This window comes from Phocoena phocoena, chromosome 1 (genome assembly GCF_963924675.1).
Source record: "Phocoena phocoena chromosome 1, mPhoPho1.1, whole genome shotgun sequence".
In the NCBI taxonomy this organism is placed as follows: domain Eukaryota; kingdom Metazoa; phylum Chordata; class Mammalia; order Artiodactyla; family Phocoenidae; genus Phocoena; species Phocoena phocoena.
In genome coordinates this window covers 168,086,451-168,103,240 of record NC_089219.1, presented here as the reverse complement: position 1 = coordinate 168,103,240, position 16,790 = coordinate 168,086,451, and the positions used below count along the sequence as shown (strand labels likewise).

The 16,790-nt window shown below is 39.9% G+C and overlaps 1 pseudogene; it reads left to right on the top strand.

Annotated features, from left to right (window-relative positions):
• Positions 1-1,694: 1,694 nt before the first annotated feature.
• Positions 1,695-1,812, top strand: LOC136141103 (U6atac minor spliceosomal RNA; annotated as a pseudogene).
• Positions 1,813-16,790: the final 14,978 nt, after the last annotated feature.

The following is a 16,790-nucleotide window of genomic DNA, read 5'->3' as shown; positions in this document are numbered from 1 at the left end:
TTGGTCCCCAAAATTAGAAACCTTCTTTCTTTGGCTGTGGAATGGCTGCATTATTAACTATGATTATAGAGTCTCTGAATGGAAGGATGTAATAAACCTGAAAGTATTTGTTCTGGTTTGTAACTAAGCAAAACTGTATAATATTAAATCAGATGTTGCTGTAAACATATGAAATGGCACCTTTTTTTTTTCCCCAGCTTGGGGCATTGTGGCATGAAGCTGCTGGGAATCTAAAAAGAAATGTTTTTACATTCTTGGATACTGAGTCAGGTTTCTGCTAGGCTTTCTTCTTTCTGAGCATGAATGCTAAATAAAAGTGCTTCCGTTTAGATCTCTGTGTTTTCCCAGAGAGTTAGCAAGACTGAGTAGAGGTGATCTTACTCTTTTCAGACTGTTCTACGGGGTAGAACGGAAGACCTGGGCTCTGTGTGTGTGTATGTGTGTATGTGTCTGTGTGTCTGTGTGTGTCTGTTAGGTGGAAGGGACGAACGACATCCTAGTACCCTGGCATGTTTGGGTTGGAAGGAATCTTAGACACAAGCTAGTTCACAAACCTCCTCAAGACTGGGGAAAGCTGCGTTGTTGCCTCTGGTAAATGGTCATACGGGCCTTCAGTTTCCACTTCAAAGTGGTGGTAACATCGCTGTATGGGGCACAAAACGGTGAGAAAAAACTACAAAGAAGTCATGACATGTGGAGTGTCAAAAAGTGATTATAGTTTTGCTTGTACTGCTGCTTAGGGGTAATTTTTCTTTCCACAGTTTCCAAGTATATTATTTTTCATAATGAAGAAAATAAATTTGTATTAAAAACAAAACTGTAGCCTCAAAACGTTTCAGTATTTAATAACCACCCTTAAAAAGATGACTTGGCATATTGATAGCATTCTACAAACTGTTTAGAGCCGCACCACCTAACACAGTAACCATTAGCCACGTGGGGCTTCTGAAATGTGGCTGGTCCAGTGGAGATGTATGGTATGTGAGAGATACACACCTGATTTCAAAGACTTAGTGCAAATGAAAGAGTGCAAGATAGCTCAGCAATCATTTTTATAATGATGATGTGATGAAATGATAACAGTTTGGAAATATTGGATTAAAGAAGTTATTTTTAAAAATTTATTTTATTGAAGTATAGTTGTTTTATAATGTGTTAATTTCTGCTGTACAGCAGTGATTCAGTTATACGTATATATGTGTCTATATTCTTTTTCATATTCTTTTCCATTATGGTTTATTACAGCATATTGAATCTAGTTCCCTGTGCTATACTTTAGGACCTTGTTGTTTATCCATTTGTGTATAATAGTTTGTATCTGCTAATCCCACCCTCCCACTCCATCCCTCCCCTACCCCCCAACCCCCTTGGCAACCACAAGTCTGTACTGTAGATAAGTTCCTTTATGCCATATTTTAGATTCCACATATAAGTGATATCATATGGTATTTGTCTTTCTCTTTCTGACTTACTTCACTTAGTATGACAATCTCTGGGTCCGTCCATGTTGTTGCAAATGGAAACAACCTAAATGTCCATCGACAGATGAACGGATACAGAAGGTGTGGTATAGATATACGACAGAATACTACTCAGCCATAAAAATGGATTAGATAAAGTATTAAAATTACTTTCACCTGTTTCTTTTTACCTTTTTAGCATGGCTACCAGAAAATTTAAATTTACGTATGTGGGCCTTGTATGAAAGAGAGAAGATATGCATTCCTTTTGACAAGATTGGAGGAGGCCTGGACAACACACATCTAGTGAAGGCATTGCCACCTACTTGGTGGCATCTGAACATGGTTTTGAGGAAGGAGAGTGGCTGCTTAATGAGTATGAGGTGTCCTTTTGGGGTGATACAAAGGTTCTGGATCCATATAGTGGTGATGGTTGCACAATATTTTGAATGTCCTAGATATCACTAGGGTAAATTTTGTCATGTATGTTTTACCGTACACACACACACACACACACACACACACACACACACACACACACACAAATTACAAATGTGGCGTATGTTATACTTCTGTTTTCAGCGGGTGTTTAAAGTAAAGAGGTAGGGAGTACGGCTTTGCTTAAAATAGCATCTCCAGAAATAGAGAAAAAAGTGAAAAGAGGCAAGGATGGGCTGAAGATGGCTGGGAGCGGTTGGAACTCTTTTCTCTCTCGCTTTGGTGAAAATATTAGCATGTGTTTCAGTTTCCTGCCACCTTTGCAGTCCCCATCCCCCTACCTCCCCCCCCCCACCCCGCCCTCCTGGAGGCCTCAGCTTCATGTGGTCCCTATCTCTTCACAACGCCTTCATCTTATTTATCTCATTCCACTTTTCCTCCACACTTGGCACGCTGCCCACTGCAGGGTTTCTCACGTAGATAACTCCTTCCCTAAAATTCCTCACAGTTATGTGGTGTTAGGGAATTAGGGATCCTGAGAGTTGAAAATAAAATAGAACACCCAGAGCTGGCTCAACAAGACTCCTGCCTCCCAGATATTGTTGATGGAGAAAAATTAAAAGTCTTGTCTGTGCATCTCTGGAATCCAGCTTCTTAAGTGTAAAACCCATGAGGCAAAACTGATGTGTGGTGTCAGAAGTCGGGATGCTGGGTGCTGGGGGCTGGGGGTGAGAGACGGTAGGCAGCGGCCGGGTTGGGGTATAGGAAGGGGCTTCTGGAGGTGGGAAACATTCTCATCTGGGTACTGATTAACTCAGTACGTCCACGTTGTGAAACTTGACTGGGCTGCCGACTTGCGCACTTTTCTGAATGTGCATCACCCATCCATACACAGCTAAACAAAAAGCAAATCACCCTGTGAGGTGGATACTTCTCTGAGTGTTGAGTGAACGGTCCTGGAAGGAATAAACGCAGTGGGGTGGGGGCGTGTTTCGCGAGGATGTCTGCCGGGGATGCCGTATCCCCTTTCTGTGGGATCTGGATTGACAAGGCCTGTGATATGATGGGAGCCCAGACGGGGAGGCGTCCGGAGGTCCCGCCCCACGACCCTCGGCCTGGAGGTTCGTGAGTGAGTGAGCCACCTACCTTGGTTAACTCACCTGTGTACCTTATCTCTCGTCTATGCATTTGAGGAGACCGGGGAGGGACGGGTGTGAGGGTGAGTGATCTTACCAAGAGCTGGCTGTTGGCGTAGGAGAGACGTCTAAGGACAGTCACATTCTTGAGGGGAGGGGATTGGAATTCTTCCTCGGCTGTAAATAGACCTCCATGAGGGGAGGAGGGACAGCGCCGGAGCCACCAGGCCCTGTGGTTACCACCTACGGAAATCCTGTGTGTGGGTAAATACAGCCTCAGCAAAGCCTGGAGAAGAGATTGCAGGGGGAGCCGAGGGGGGCTGAGCAGGCTGATGTGGGAGGTTATTAACCAGATAGTGGCGGGAAACCAGAGGCCAGGGGGATTGGGGCTGGAGGAAAACCAGCGGAAATGAGGGAGGAAAAATAAACAACTGAGAGAAGCAACCTCATTTGCTCCCACCACCCTTTTATTTTGTGCCGGGACTGAGGTCTCCTCTTTTGAGGACAACAGGCTGGAGGCTGATTTTTTTTTTTTTTTTTTTTTTTTTTTGCGGTACGCGGGTCTCTCACTGTTGTGGCCTCTCCCGTGGCGGAGCACAGGCTCCGGACGCGCAGGCTCAGCGGCCATGGCTCACGGGCCCAGCCGCTCCGCGGCATGTGGGATCTTCCCGGACCGGGGCACGAACCCGTGTCCGCTGCATCGTCAGGCGGACTCTCAACCGCTGCGCCACCAGGGAAGCCCTAGAGGCTGATTTTGAAAACCAGGCCTGGCTCCTGCCTTCTTTCTCTGTACCCACCGGCCCCTGCTCCCCCCGCCCCCCGCAGTGACCTTCCATCCTGAGCCAGTCCCGGGTTGTGTTCCCACACGCTGTCCCCCTGTCCCCTCCTCTGCAAGTGCAAAGTGCCCAGGGCGACATGCCGAGCTGGACACCACCATACCCCACACACCAAGGGCACCGAAGGCTGGGGCCCTGTCGGCGAGCTTCATAACAATGTTTTTGGCCCACGGGGAGGTTTTCCTTTTCTTGATCACAACCGGAGATGATCAGGTTTGATCCCACGCTCAAAGGCTAACGTCCAGGTCCCCCGGCCTGCTGGAAGGCAACACTTCAGTTTCCAACATCAACTGGTTCCCTTGGGAAAACCTCAGCTTTATAAGACAGGCAAGAGGGAACTGGCAGGTGGCCGGGACAATGGCCCTTCCAGACCCCAGCTCTGGCTTGAGCTGGCTGGGTGACCGGCGGCAGGCTTCCTAAACTTTGTGGGCATTCGTTGAAACAGCCATAAAATAGGTATGAGAGTGCTAGTACCACATACATCATATGATGATGAAAATGCCTCATGTATATGTGAGGATCTGATAGCAGGTGTGTAAAAAGCGCTTTGCAAGCTGTAGAGGTGCCTCCCTGGGGGGTTGTTAGCCAGCGTGCTCTGGGGTGTGTGGACAGAAAGTTGTTACCGAGAACTCCAGAACTTCAGTTTGCAGATGTTTACTTTTACATTAGAGAATCTTTAAGGAGAATCGATACCCTGGTGAAATCAGCTAACCTCCAACACTTGCTCAGAGCTTGGGCTGTCGAGTTACTTAAGAGAGAAGCAGCTCAACAGAGAACCAAGTCCTTAAGATGGCATTTTGGGGTCACATCTGAAATCACTGGGTTCTCAGTTCACTTGTGGGTGGGACCTTTCTCTCCTGCTCAGACACATGTCCACACCGGGGTGGGAGTTCTCTCAACCGGGCTCACTTCTTGCATGGCAGTCAGCGCCTTTAGAAGTTATTTCTGCATTTGTTTAGACCCAGTCCAACAAACTCCCTGTCTGCTAAGCCTGTCTCTTTAAGCAGTTTGAAGATGTGATGTGCCAGGGTAGTATCGGGAGGGAGGGGAGGCCAGGAACAGCTGTACTGAAAGCCTCTCTCCTGCTTAGCTGCCCTCTGGACGGTCTCCATAAAGATTATGAGGGATTAGAGGCAGGGAAGATGTCCTAAAGCCTTTCACTAAATACTGATTGAGTGTCTACTATGGGCTCTACACTGTTAGTCATGAGCGAAACAGATACAGACACTGTAGTCATTAGTGGAGCTTACCCTGCAGCAGGAAAGCCTGGAAGAAAGAAACTAATGACACAAATAATTAATTGCAAGTGTGATGAATATTACGATGGGGAAGTTCAGGGTCCCAAGGGAACATTTCAGCTGAGCCCTGAAGGATAACTGCCTCAGCACATCCCAAGGGTGTTGGGATGGTTAGGGTTGGATGTGGGGAAAAGCTTTCCCAGCAAAGGGAACCTACGTATGTACATATTCCTCCCTGGGAAGGGACACGTTGCCATATGTACCGTATATAGTCTACCTCCTCCTTCCCCACCGCAAACCCAATCCTACTCATTCTCCTAACACCTTTTTCCTCTGGAATTCTGCAAATATAGTTTCTTTTTTGTATGTCTTGACAGCTTATTTATTTACTTTTTATTTGTTTATTTTTAGTGGGGTATAGTTGTTTCACAATGTTGTGTTAGTTGCCACTGTATAGTGAAGTGAATCTTCACCAGACCCAGAGAGGCTACGCTTAATTATGAAATTATCCCAATTTGTACCTTTTCTTATTATGCTAGTAAAACTTGCCTATTCCTTCTTGCCGCCCCTTCCCTATTTCTCACATGACTGGCCAAAAGAGAAATCCCAAGAAAACACACACTCCCAGAGTTTGTTACAGTTATTATGACTCAGACAGCTCTGAAGACTAGAATTTAATGGCAGTTTTCTTAACAGTCCTTGGGGACTCGAAGGACTTTTTCCCACCAGCCATTGAAGTCGGATTATAAAAACACATTTCTTTCTTGAAAGAAAAGAAGAAACTCTCTGAATTCAAAGTTCTGATTAGCCTAAAAGCAGAGCACTGGTTCATATTTTTCTATCTCCTCACACCTGCCTTTTCTCCCTCCTTCCCTTTTCCTTGATTTCTCTGGTGAAGGAAGTGAAATAGAGCAGGAGTTGACCTTGCTCCCGACCTTGCTGTATGACTTTGGCCAAGGCACTTCCCCTCTCTCGGCCTCAGTTTCTTCCAGTGCAAAATGCAGTGGTGAATCACAGGAGTCAGGTTTCCTTGGAACTCTAGCAATCCTTACTTCTCCTGAAAGAACCTTAACAGATGGGCACTACATTCCAAGTCCCCTATGGAAACCCAGGGCTGATGGAAAATCTCCTTTCTCTATATTTAACATAGATAACCAACAAGGACCTACTGTAGAGCACAGGGAACTCTGTTCAACATTCTGTAATAACCTAAGTGGGAAAACAATTTGAAAAAGAATAGGTACATGTGTATGTAAAACTGAATCGCTTTGCTGTACACCTGAAACTAGCACAACATTGCTAAGCAACGATACTCCAATATAAAATAAAAATTAAAAAAATATGCCCCAAACCTACCACTTGTTAAGTTGGGAGTATAGTATTAAAGAAGGACAGCCATAATTATCTGAGAAGTCTATTAAAATACTCCTCCCTTGTCTGATTCCATCTCTGTGTGAGTCTACTTTCTTCTTATACTTCAATCAAAACAACATATCACTATAGGCTGAATACAGAAACAAACACCAGCTGTCTTCTATTAAGCTAAACATAAAGATATTTGCAGAAATGTAAAATAATGCCACTCTTATCACTAAAGTTTTTGTTTTAGGAAATATAATCATTTTGTAAAAATATGTTTTTCATGTTACCATATAATGGGCTTATTACCATGTAATGGGCTTATTATTGCTTTTTGAATGACTTAATAAATGTATTTTTAAATTAAAAAAATTTTTTTTTACAGGAGAAATATGCAGTATATTCAGTTCACAAAGGAATTCCATTTTACATTGTCTTTTCTTTTTTTAAAAGTTTTTATTGGAGTATAATTTCTTTACAATGTTGTGTTAGTTTCTACTGTACAGCAAAGTGAATCATCTATAAGTATACATATATCCCCTCTTTTTTGGATTTCCTTCCCGTTTAGGTCACCACAGAGCACTGAGTAGAGTTCCCTGTGCCATACAGTAGGTTCTCACTAGTTATCTATTTATACATAGTATCAATAGTGTGTATATGTCTGGGATTGACATATACACACTATTGATACTATGTATAAGATTAAGTAAATAAATGTATTTTTTAATTTCTCAAAAAAAAGAAAATCTCCTTTCTCAGGAGGGAAACCGGAGGCCTGGCCACCTCGTCCTCAGCCATCACCTAGCCAGAGCTTCCACCTTTAGTATTTAGGATCTCCTCCCCCAGGCCGGCCTCCCTCTCTTCAGCTGCACATGCTGTGCTTTCGAAGGCCCCTAGAACTCCAGAAATCCTTCCCTGGTTCCCTCAGCTATACCTGCTATATTCTCCACTCCTGTGAATGACAGGACCCAGAATCAAATGCTTCCAGGAGCCAAGTCAGCAGCACACGTGAGAGTAGATGTCTGGGTGAGGTGCACAGGCTCACGCAGTATGACAGGTGGGGACACGGCCACCTCAGGGCTTGTGCTCAATAGGAAAATATAGGTCCTACCCAGTGCCAACCAGTCAGTATTCTGGAATAAGTGTGCAGTGTTGCCAGATATTATGCTGATCTTTGAAGAGAAGTCCAACATCATATTTTAAAGTCCAATGTAGTACAAAGTTTTTAAAAATCACGATATGGGCCAAAGACAAAAGTCTGGGTCAGACTGAACCTGTGGCTGCTGGTTTGCTACCTGTGTGTGTAGGCAAAGTATTGGATCCTTTATACATTCTACATGGTATTTACAAAACCTGAAATACTTATCTATGCATTCATTCATTTGATAATTATCTGTCACCTCTCGTGAGCTGGTACTACACAGGGAGCTAGGGAAAACAGGTAACTGAGATGCAACATATTCGTAAATAAGGAATGCCAGCATGATGTGATCCGTGCCCGGATGGGTCTACCTCTCCTCTCCTCCCACAGCCTATCTGTGGATCCTGTGCTTACCTCCATGACGGCACTGAACACACTGGAAATTCACGGTTTGCTGTGCTGTGTCTTTCTAGCTTCCTGACGTCCTGCCTACCTGCTACCTGAACCACATACTTCAGTTCTGTACCCCCAGCATCTAACAGAACCTGACACATCGTAGCAACTCCAGAAAAGCATAATGACTGACAAGTGAGTAAGCAGCCCACTAATTGAGTGTCATTCAGGGTGGTGAAGGCAAAAGAGGGTCTCCCTGTGCCCAGCTTCTATCTTCCCCCTCAACCCCAGCTTTGGAAACCCTTTTGTCAAAAAAAGCACAAATGCTAATTGTTCCAAATTAGGCTAATTTACTTCTACCCTTTACCCACCATCCCCATGCCAAGAAAAGAATAATGTAGGGCTTCCCTGGTGGCGCAGCGGTTGAGAGTCCGCCTGCCGATGCAGGGGACACGGGTTCGTGCCCCGGTCCGGGAAGATCCCACATGCCGCAGAGCAACTGGGCCCGTCAGCCGTGGCCGCTGAGCCTGCGCATCCGGAGCCTGTGCTCCGCCACGGGAGAGGCCACAACAGTGAGAGGCCTGCGTACCGCAAAAAAAAAGAAATTCATTTTCCTCTGGGATTAAAAGCTTGCTTGATGGACTATATTTATCACGCAGTGAATTTCATTGTCTTATTCAAAATTTCCACTTCCTATAGTTGATTTCTTTTGGCCCATGACTCTCATATTTCTTATAAGGCTAGTATATTGAATTTTAACCATTAGCACTCATTTATTAAAAACAAAATACAAATAAAATTGCAACCAATCAAACAAAACTTGGTAAATAGCAAGCCCATGATTTCCTCTTAAATTTCTTTAAGATCAGAGAAGTGTTTTAAAAGTTGCTAATGAGGCTTCCACACTTTTTAAAGAAATGTCTTGGAGCAATCCCACAATTTGGAGTTTCCTAAATAAGGTGACAATTAAATACTTTGGAAGCTTCCTATTCCACAAAAGATGGTAAACTAGCAAAGGGTGCCAGCTTCCATTCAGAGCCCAAACTGGAGAAGTGAGAGGAAGTTGATGGACGCCAGAACCTAAGAGAGAAACTGTAGGGACAGACAGGGTGTGATGATTAATTTTACCTGTCAACTTGATGGGCCATGCAGTACCCAGAAATTTTGTCAAAAATTATCCTGAATGTATCTGTGAGGATGTCTCTGGATTAGATTAATGTTTGAATTGGTAGACTGAGTAGCAGATTACCCTCCCTAATGTGGATGAACCTCATCCAGTCAAAGACCTGAAGAGAACAAAAAGGGTGAGTAAGAGGGAATTCCTTCTGCCTGACTGCTGAGCTGGGACATCAGCCTTTTCCAGACTGGAACTGAAACATTAGCTCTTTTTGGGTCTTGAGCCTGCCAGCTTTTGGACTGGAACTTAGACCATTGGCTCTCCAGGTCCTCAGGCCTTTGGACTTGGGCTAGAACTACACATCAGCTCTCCTAGGTCTTTATCTTGCCAACTGCAGATTTGGGGACTTGTTAACCTCCTAATTTCAAGAGCCATTTCCTTATAATATCTATTTATCTATCTATCTTCTATTAGTTTTGTTTCTCTGAGAACCTTAAGGCACTGGGGTTGTGCCTGGAACATGCTTTCCAGTTGGGTTCTTTTCATTCCTTCATATTTACTTGAGTAAATCACTGCCTGCTGCACAGACCTTAGGACACGAAAATAATCATGCATCTCAAAGGCAGCATAGTGAGATCCTAGATCCTGCCTGGGGTTGGCTAGATAGCCCCCTTTCAGTATTCCTTCACAAAGCATCCCAGTTGATACTTTGGGCTTGGTGATTAACACAGAAAAACAGCTTCTGAAAGGGAGCAGGGCCAGGGTGGAGGCTCTGGGCATTTCCTTAGGGTCAAGTTTGCATAGATAGTGATCTTAGTGGAATTGTAACATCACCCTGAATTGCCTTGAAGTATTCTCCCTCTCCTAACTCACTTGGAAGTCATAAAATCTAGAAACAGGCTTTTGAAGTCTCCAGTGGATATGAGTTCAAAAGAAAAATTGACACCTCCAAGGAACACAAACATCATGAAAGAAAGGCCAGAACTGGCCAACATATGCCAGAGGAAGCAGGATTAATGAACTGAAAGAACAGGAATGGAAAAAAGCTTGATAAATATCTTCAAAACCCTAATAGAGGATATTGGAAACATGAAACGGGAATAATAACTTATGAATATGAGTCAAATGTACATACTGAATGTGAAAAATGTAATAATTGAAATAAAGAACTCAGTAGTTGGATTGAAAGTACTTTTTTCTCTTAATTTCTTTAAAACATATATGGGGTTTATAATATATTGACATGTATGTATGTAATATGTATTGACAATAGCACAAATGTTGAGGGGGGTGGATGAATGGAACTATGCTGTTGCAATGTTCATATATTTAATGCATATTAATTCTAAGTGACTAGTTTAAAAGCCCTAAAACAACTACTAAACAAAAACAAAAGCAAAAAAAAAAATGCAAAGAGGTAAAGCTAAAAAGCCAGTAGAAGAATGGAATGCTAAAATATATTCAATTAACTGAAAAGAAGGCATAAAAGAAAACATAGAGAAATAAAAAACAAATGGAAGAAATAGAAAGCAAACAGCAAATGGTAGACCTGAATCCAACACATCAATAATTAAACTACATGTAAGTGGGTAAATTTAATAGAAAGATTTGATTGGAGTGGGTAAAAAAGCAAGACCAAGACTATCTACTGTCTACAAGAGAGGTACCTTAAATATAAGAACACAGATGGATTGAAAGTAAAAGTGTGGACAATGATATACAAGGCAAACAAAAAGTATAAGAAAGTTTGAATGGCTATATTAATAACAGGCAAAAATAGACTTCAAGGCAAGACATAGTGTCAGAGGTAAGAAAGACATTTCATAATAATAAAATGGTGAATCCATTAGGAAAACATGATGACCCTAGATATGTGTTGTGTGATAACAGAGCTACAAGATACACTGAATGAAAATTGGTAAAACTAAAAGGAGAAGTAAAAAATCCTACAATCAAATTTGGAGATACTTTTACCTCTCTCTCAGAAATTGATAGAACAACTAGACAAAAAACCATTAAGGATACAAAAGATCTGAAAAATATTATCAACACACTTTGATCTAAATGACATACATAGAACATTACAACCAATATCTGTGGAATATACATTCTCTTCAAGTGCATGTGAAACATTTATTAAGATAGATTATATGCGGGACCATATAATATGTTTGAATAAACTTGCAGAGTAATTTTCTATCACACCATAATTAGTTTATAAATTATTATCAATTATATAATATGTTATAATTAAATTTATAATATACATTACAGTATATACATAGTTTTAATACGTACACTGGGAAAAGACCTAATATAAAACCTAAGTTTCCACTTTATGAAACTAGAAAAAGAAAAGCAAATTAAATCCATAGTAAATGGAAGGAAAGAATAGAGAATAAGAGAAAAAAATCAATGACATAGAAAAAAATAGAAAAAAAAAGAGATTAACAAAACCAAAAATTGGTTCTTTTAAAAGACTGATGAAATGACTTATATGTCCACAAAAAGACTTTTATAAGACTGTTCATAACACATTTAATTATAATAGACAGTAACTGGAAAAATCAAATGTCTATGAGTAGAAGAATAGATAGATCATTGTATTATCTTCATACAATGTGATATTGCTGAACAATAAAAAGGAAAGAAGTAGTAACACAAACAGTAACATGGAGGAATCTCTCATATATGCTGAGCAAGAAAAACCAAATATAAAGGAGTAGATGCTATATCATTCCATTTATATGAGATCAGGAAGGGACGAATAAACAAAAATCTATGGTGAAAAAAAACCCTAAAAGAAATGGTTGCCAGTGGTGGGAAGGTTGTTGTTGATGAGGGAATTTCCTGGGGTGATAGAAATAAATTATATCTTGATAATTGCATGGGTTATATGGGTGTATTCACTACTCATTGAATTGTACACTTAAGATTTGTACATTTCACTCATGAAAATTTTATAATAAAAAGAATTCTAAATAAATATTAAACTAGTTAGAAAGATTGCTCACTGAAGTGGTTTGGGTTAGCAAATTACATCATAAATATATTGAAGATAATGGAAACCAGGTTTCCTGCTTTTTAAATTGAAGTATAGTTGATTTACATTACTATATTAGTTTCAGGTGTACAACCTAGTAATTCAATATTTATATAGAATATACTCCGTTTAAAGTTATTACAAAATAATGGATATATTTCCCTGTTCTGTACAATATATTCTAGTTGCTTATTTATTTTATACAAAGTAGTTTGTATCTCTTAGTCCCATATCCCTATCTTGTCCCTCCCTGCTTCCCTCTCTCCACTGGTAGCTACTAGTTTGTTCTTAATATCTGTGAGTCTGTTTCCATTTTTTAATTTATATTTGTTCTATTTTTTAGATTTTATGTATAAGTGATAACAGAGTATTTGTCTTTCTGTGTCTGACTTATTTCATTAAGCATAATACTCTCTAGGTCCATTTGCATTGTTGCAAATGGCAGGATTTTATTCATTTTTATGGCTAAGTAGTATTCTATTATATATATACACATATATACATATACACACATACATATATATATATACACACATACATATATATACACATACATATATATGTGTATACACATACATACATATATATATACATATATATGTGTATGTGATATATATATATCACATCTTCTTTATTAATTTATCTGTTGGTGGATACTTAGGTTGCTTCCATACCTTGGCTATTGTAAATAGTGCTGCTATGAACATTGGGGTGCATGTATCTTTTTGAATCAGTGTTTCTGTGTTTTTCTTATTTATTTCAGACCTCTCTCTTTTTTCCTTGGTGAGCCCAGTGAAAGGTTTATCAAATTTGTTTAGCTTTTCCAAAAATCAGCTCTTGATTTCATTGATCTTTTATATTGTTTTTTTTAATCTCTTGTATTTATTTTCTCTCAGATCTTTATTTATTTCCTTCCTTCTGCTAACTCTGAACTTTGTTTGTTCTTCTTTTTCTAACTCCTTTAGATGGTAGGTTAGATTTTTTATTTGAGATTTTTCTTGTTTCTTGAGGTAGGCCTGTATCACTATAAACTTCTCTCTTAGAACTGTTTTTGGTGTCTTCCATAGATTTTGGAATGTTGTGTTTCCATTTTCATTTGTCTTGAGGTATTTTCTGATATCCTCTTTGATTGCTTTAGTTGACCCATTGGTTTTTTAGTAGCATGTTGTTTGGTCTCCATGTGTTGTGCTTTTCTCATTTTTCTTCCTGTAATTAATTTCTAGTTTCATACTACTGTGGTCAGAAAAAAATGCTTGCTATCATTTCTATCCTCTTAAATTTGTTGAGAATTGTTTTGTGGTCTAGCACGTGATCTATCCTTGAGAATGTTCCATGTGCACTTGAAAAGAATGTGTATTCTGCTGTTTTTGGATGGAATGACCTGTAAATATCTATTAAGTCCAACTGGTCTGTTGTGCCATTTAAGACCACTGTTTCCTTATTGATTTTCTGTCTGGCTTTTTAGGAAATAAAATCAAAATGTTTAGGGATAAAGGAGCCTGATCATATCTCCAACTTACTCTTAAATGATTAAAAAATTTACAGTTATAAATAAAGATAAATAGATAATGAGAAAGCAAATGGGACAAAATGTATTCAGTTGATGACTTTGGGTAGACTAATGGCGGTTCTGTGCACTACCCTTTCAACTTTTCTTTAAGTTACAAATTATATTAAAATTATAAGTTATCAACAAAATAAATGGGGAAAGGATTGATTGTTAGTAAGAGTAACTAAAATCGTGGGTAGGTAAAGGCAATCATATGTCCATTCCTAAGGGAATGGATAAGTGTAAGATCATATACAAAAATAATGGACTATAATGCAGTAGTCAGAATTAAAAACATATATATACATGTAACAACATGACTAGATCTTTAAAATATACTATTCCATGGCAAAAGTAAGAAATCTAATGAGATACACATAAATACTAAGTGTAAATTAAACAAACATATAAAATAATGTCGTGATATTTACAAGTATGCACATAACTAAGAACATAAATTACAATACTCTGGTGTGGGTGCTTATGGTGGAGAGAGAAATGGGATTCAGGCTGGAGGAACAGAGGGAGGAAATAATAAAGTAGAATTAAAATAAGAAGGGAGCCTTGCAAGGACTGATGATGATGGTATGACATGGACAGAGAAATAGGATTAAATATCTGCTACTAGTGTCCAAAACAAAACAGGGTGTTGATGGAAGAAATGCTGGGTCCTTTCAAGATGCTTCTTAGACTTATGTTCTTATTCATTGATTCATTCATACAACACGTACTGACTGTATGAAGCACCTTGTTAGATGCTTGGTAAACAGTTTGAATAAGATAGGAATATTTCTTGTCCTCACTTTACAGTTCAGGAAGTAACCTGGAAAAGTGAGTCTTAATCATATGCCACTAGAGAAGGCTATGAGTGGTGTCTGAGATGAAGAAAAGTTCAGAATAACCATTTTTTTCTGAGTTTGCACTATTCATTCTGTTTCTATGAATGGATCACAAGAAGCCACTTTATCATTTCTCCTCAATTTATACTTCCTTGCCATTTGGAGTATTCCCTCCTAATTCCTGGTGTCCATAATGTATTATCAGTTTTGTTTTGATTAATTTGATCTGTTAAACTAGCCCTGTGCACCATTAAGCATGATCTGTAGACATGTGAGGTCTAAGGGTCTAAAATCCACTTGAACTTTACACTCATTGTCCATCCCGTTCATCAGGCCTTTGTTACTACCTTTTACTACAGTCTCTGGTAGATGCATCTGGCCCTTCCTATAAGAATGTGTAGGCTCTAGGGAGGGTGGGAGGGAGGGAGACGCAAAAGGGAAGAGATATGGGAACATATGTATATGTATAACTGATTCACTTTGTTATAAAGCAGAAACCAACACACCATTGTAAAGCAATTATACTCCAATAAAGATGTAAAAAAAAAAAGTTAGAAAAAAAATAATAATTATGAAAACACATTAAAAAAAAGAATGTGTAGGCTCCTTTCACTCTCCTTACAGCTACAATAATACTCAGTTGTACTGAATTAATATTAATCAAAAATGTGCTAACATTGAGTCTGGAATAATCTAGTTGCAACATCCTGACCCTTGGTTTCTACTGATAGTCTCGGTGAGGTCCAATCAGTGCTATTGTATACAATTTAGAAGAAAAAAGAATTTAAAGTGTTTTTACAAACCTTAGCATGAATTACTATGTCGTCATTTTCTCAGTCGTCAGCAGCTCAGGATCCAACTAATGAGAAATATATTTTCCCACAGACAATCTAGGATGCAAAACACATTGTTCAAGCTTTTGAAAAAAAAAAACAAATAATAAAAATAAGATATTGTGAGAGCTTTGAAGTGCCGGGGGCACAATGGCAGGTTCCTTTGTTGAACAGCGGATTTTCCTAATGCCACTCAGCTAGATTCTTATCACACATTTCTGAGCAGGAGACAATGAAAATGGCCCAGCATGAATAAAAGAACAGATGAGAAATGTGCTGAGATAAAGGCTGAAAAGGAGGCCTGGCAAGTGCCTGGGTCCTCACTGAAGACAAATAGTGAGGTGGGGAGAGAGGTACACTTTATCTTCAGGGTTCTTTTTATAGCTCTGATCCAGAGTTGTTTTCCCTTGAAAATGAATGGAGTGCTGGGGGAAGCTGCTTGGCCTTGTTCTCTGGCCTTTTCATTGCACCCTGCAGCCATTTTAATGAGTTATTTCTCACAGTCGCCCTACCAGGCAGGTCGTCATCAATATCCCTGCTTTAGAGGCAGAGCTTAAGTCAGGCAAGAGTTGAGGGGTGACTCTGTAATGGGTTTTAACTATGTGAGGGTCATGTGGTTGAGGATGGGAAGCAGCTGTCCTTGGGCATCTCCTGAGTTCAGAGCAGAGGGTATGAGCAGAACTTCAGCAAGGAGGGACGGATATTAGTTAGAGTGAGAACGAGTTCCTGATCTAGGGGAGTAGTGCTCCCTGTCAGATCATGAAGTTTTTTGAGGGAAGGAATCTATCTTCTCCTTTTTGGTTTGCACCACCATAGCACCTACTAGATACATGTGTTCCCAGGAAATTAATGTTCAAATGATTGGTTAATGAGTGGTATGGACAAGTCTTAATGTAGGGATCTCTCAACCGAGGCTAGAAACACATTGATCTTGGATGACTTGCTCTACCACGAAGGAAGGACCCAATGATCCTACAAGGTTACTACTATTGCTTGGGTTCCGTAATTAGCTCTTCTATGATATTGGCTCTGTCCGAGTCAATTGAAACTTCTGTCAAGCCAATATTCTTGATCATCTACTATGTGGAAGGCAATAGGCAAGGCTTTGGGTGGCTTGCAGAAATGAATGTCATGGCTCCTGCCCTCAAAAAGCAAGAGGTAGATTGGGAGGGAAAGAAATGCATACAACTTCTTATAATATGCTTATTTGAGAATATGAGAAGTGCTTTCTTGGAAATCCAGTCAAAGCTCATGAGACCATGGAGAATGAAGTGATGCATTCCAGTTTGGTAATTGGGAGAGGGATGATAATTCAAACACAAACTAACATTAATGTGTACAATGCAGGTGATAAATGCTTTACTTGGATTATTTTATTTAATCCTTACAATAGCAGTATACCACATGG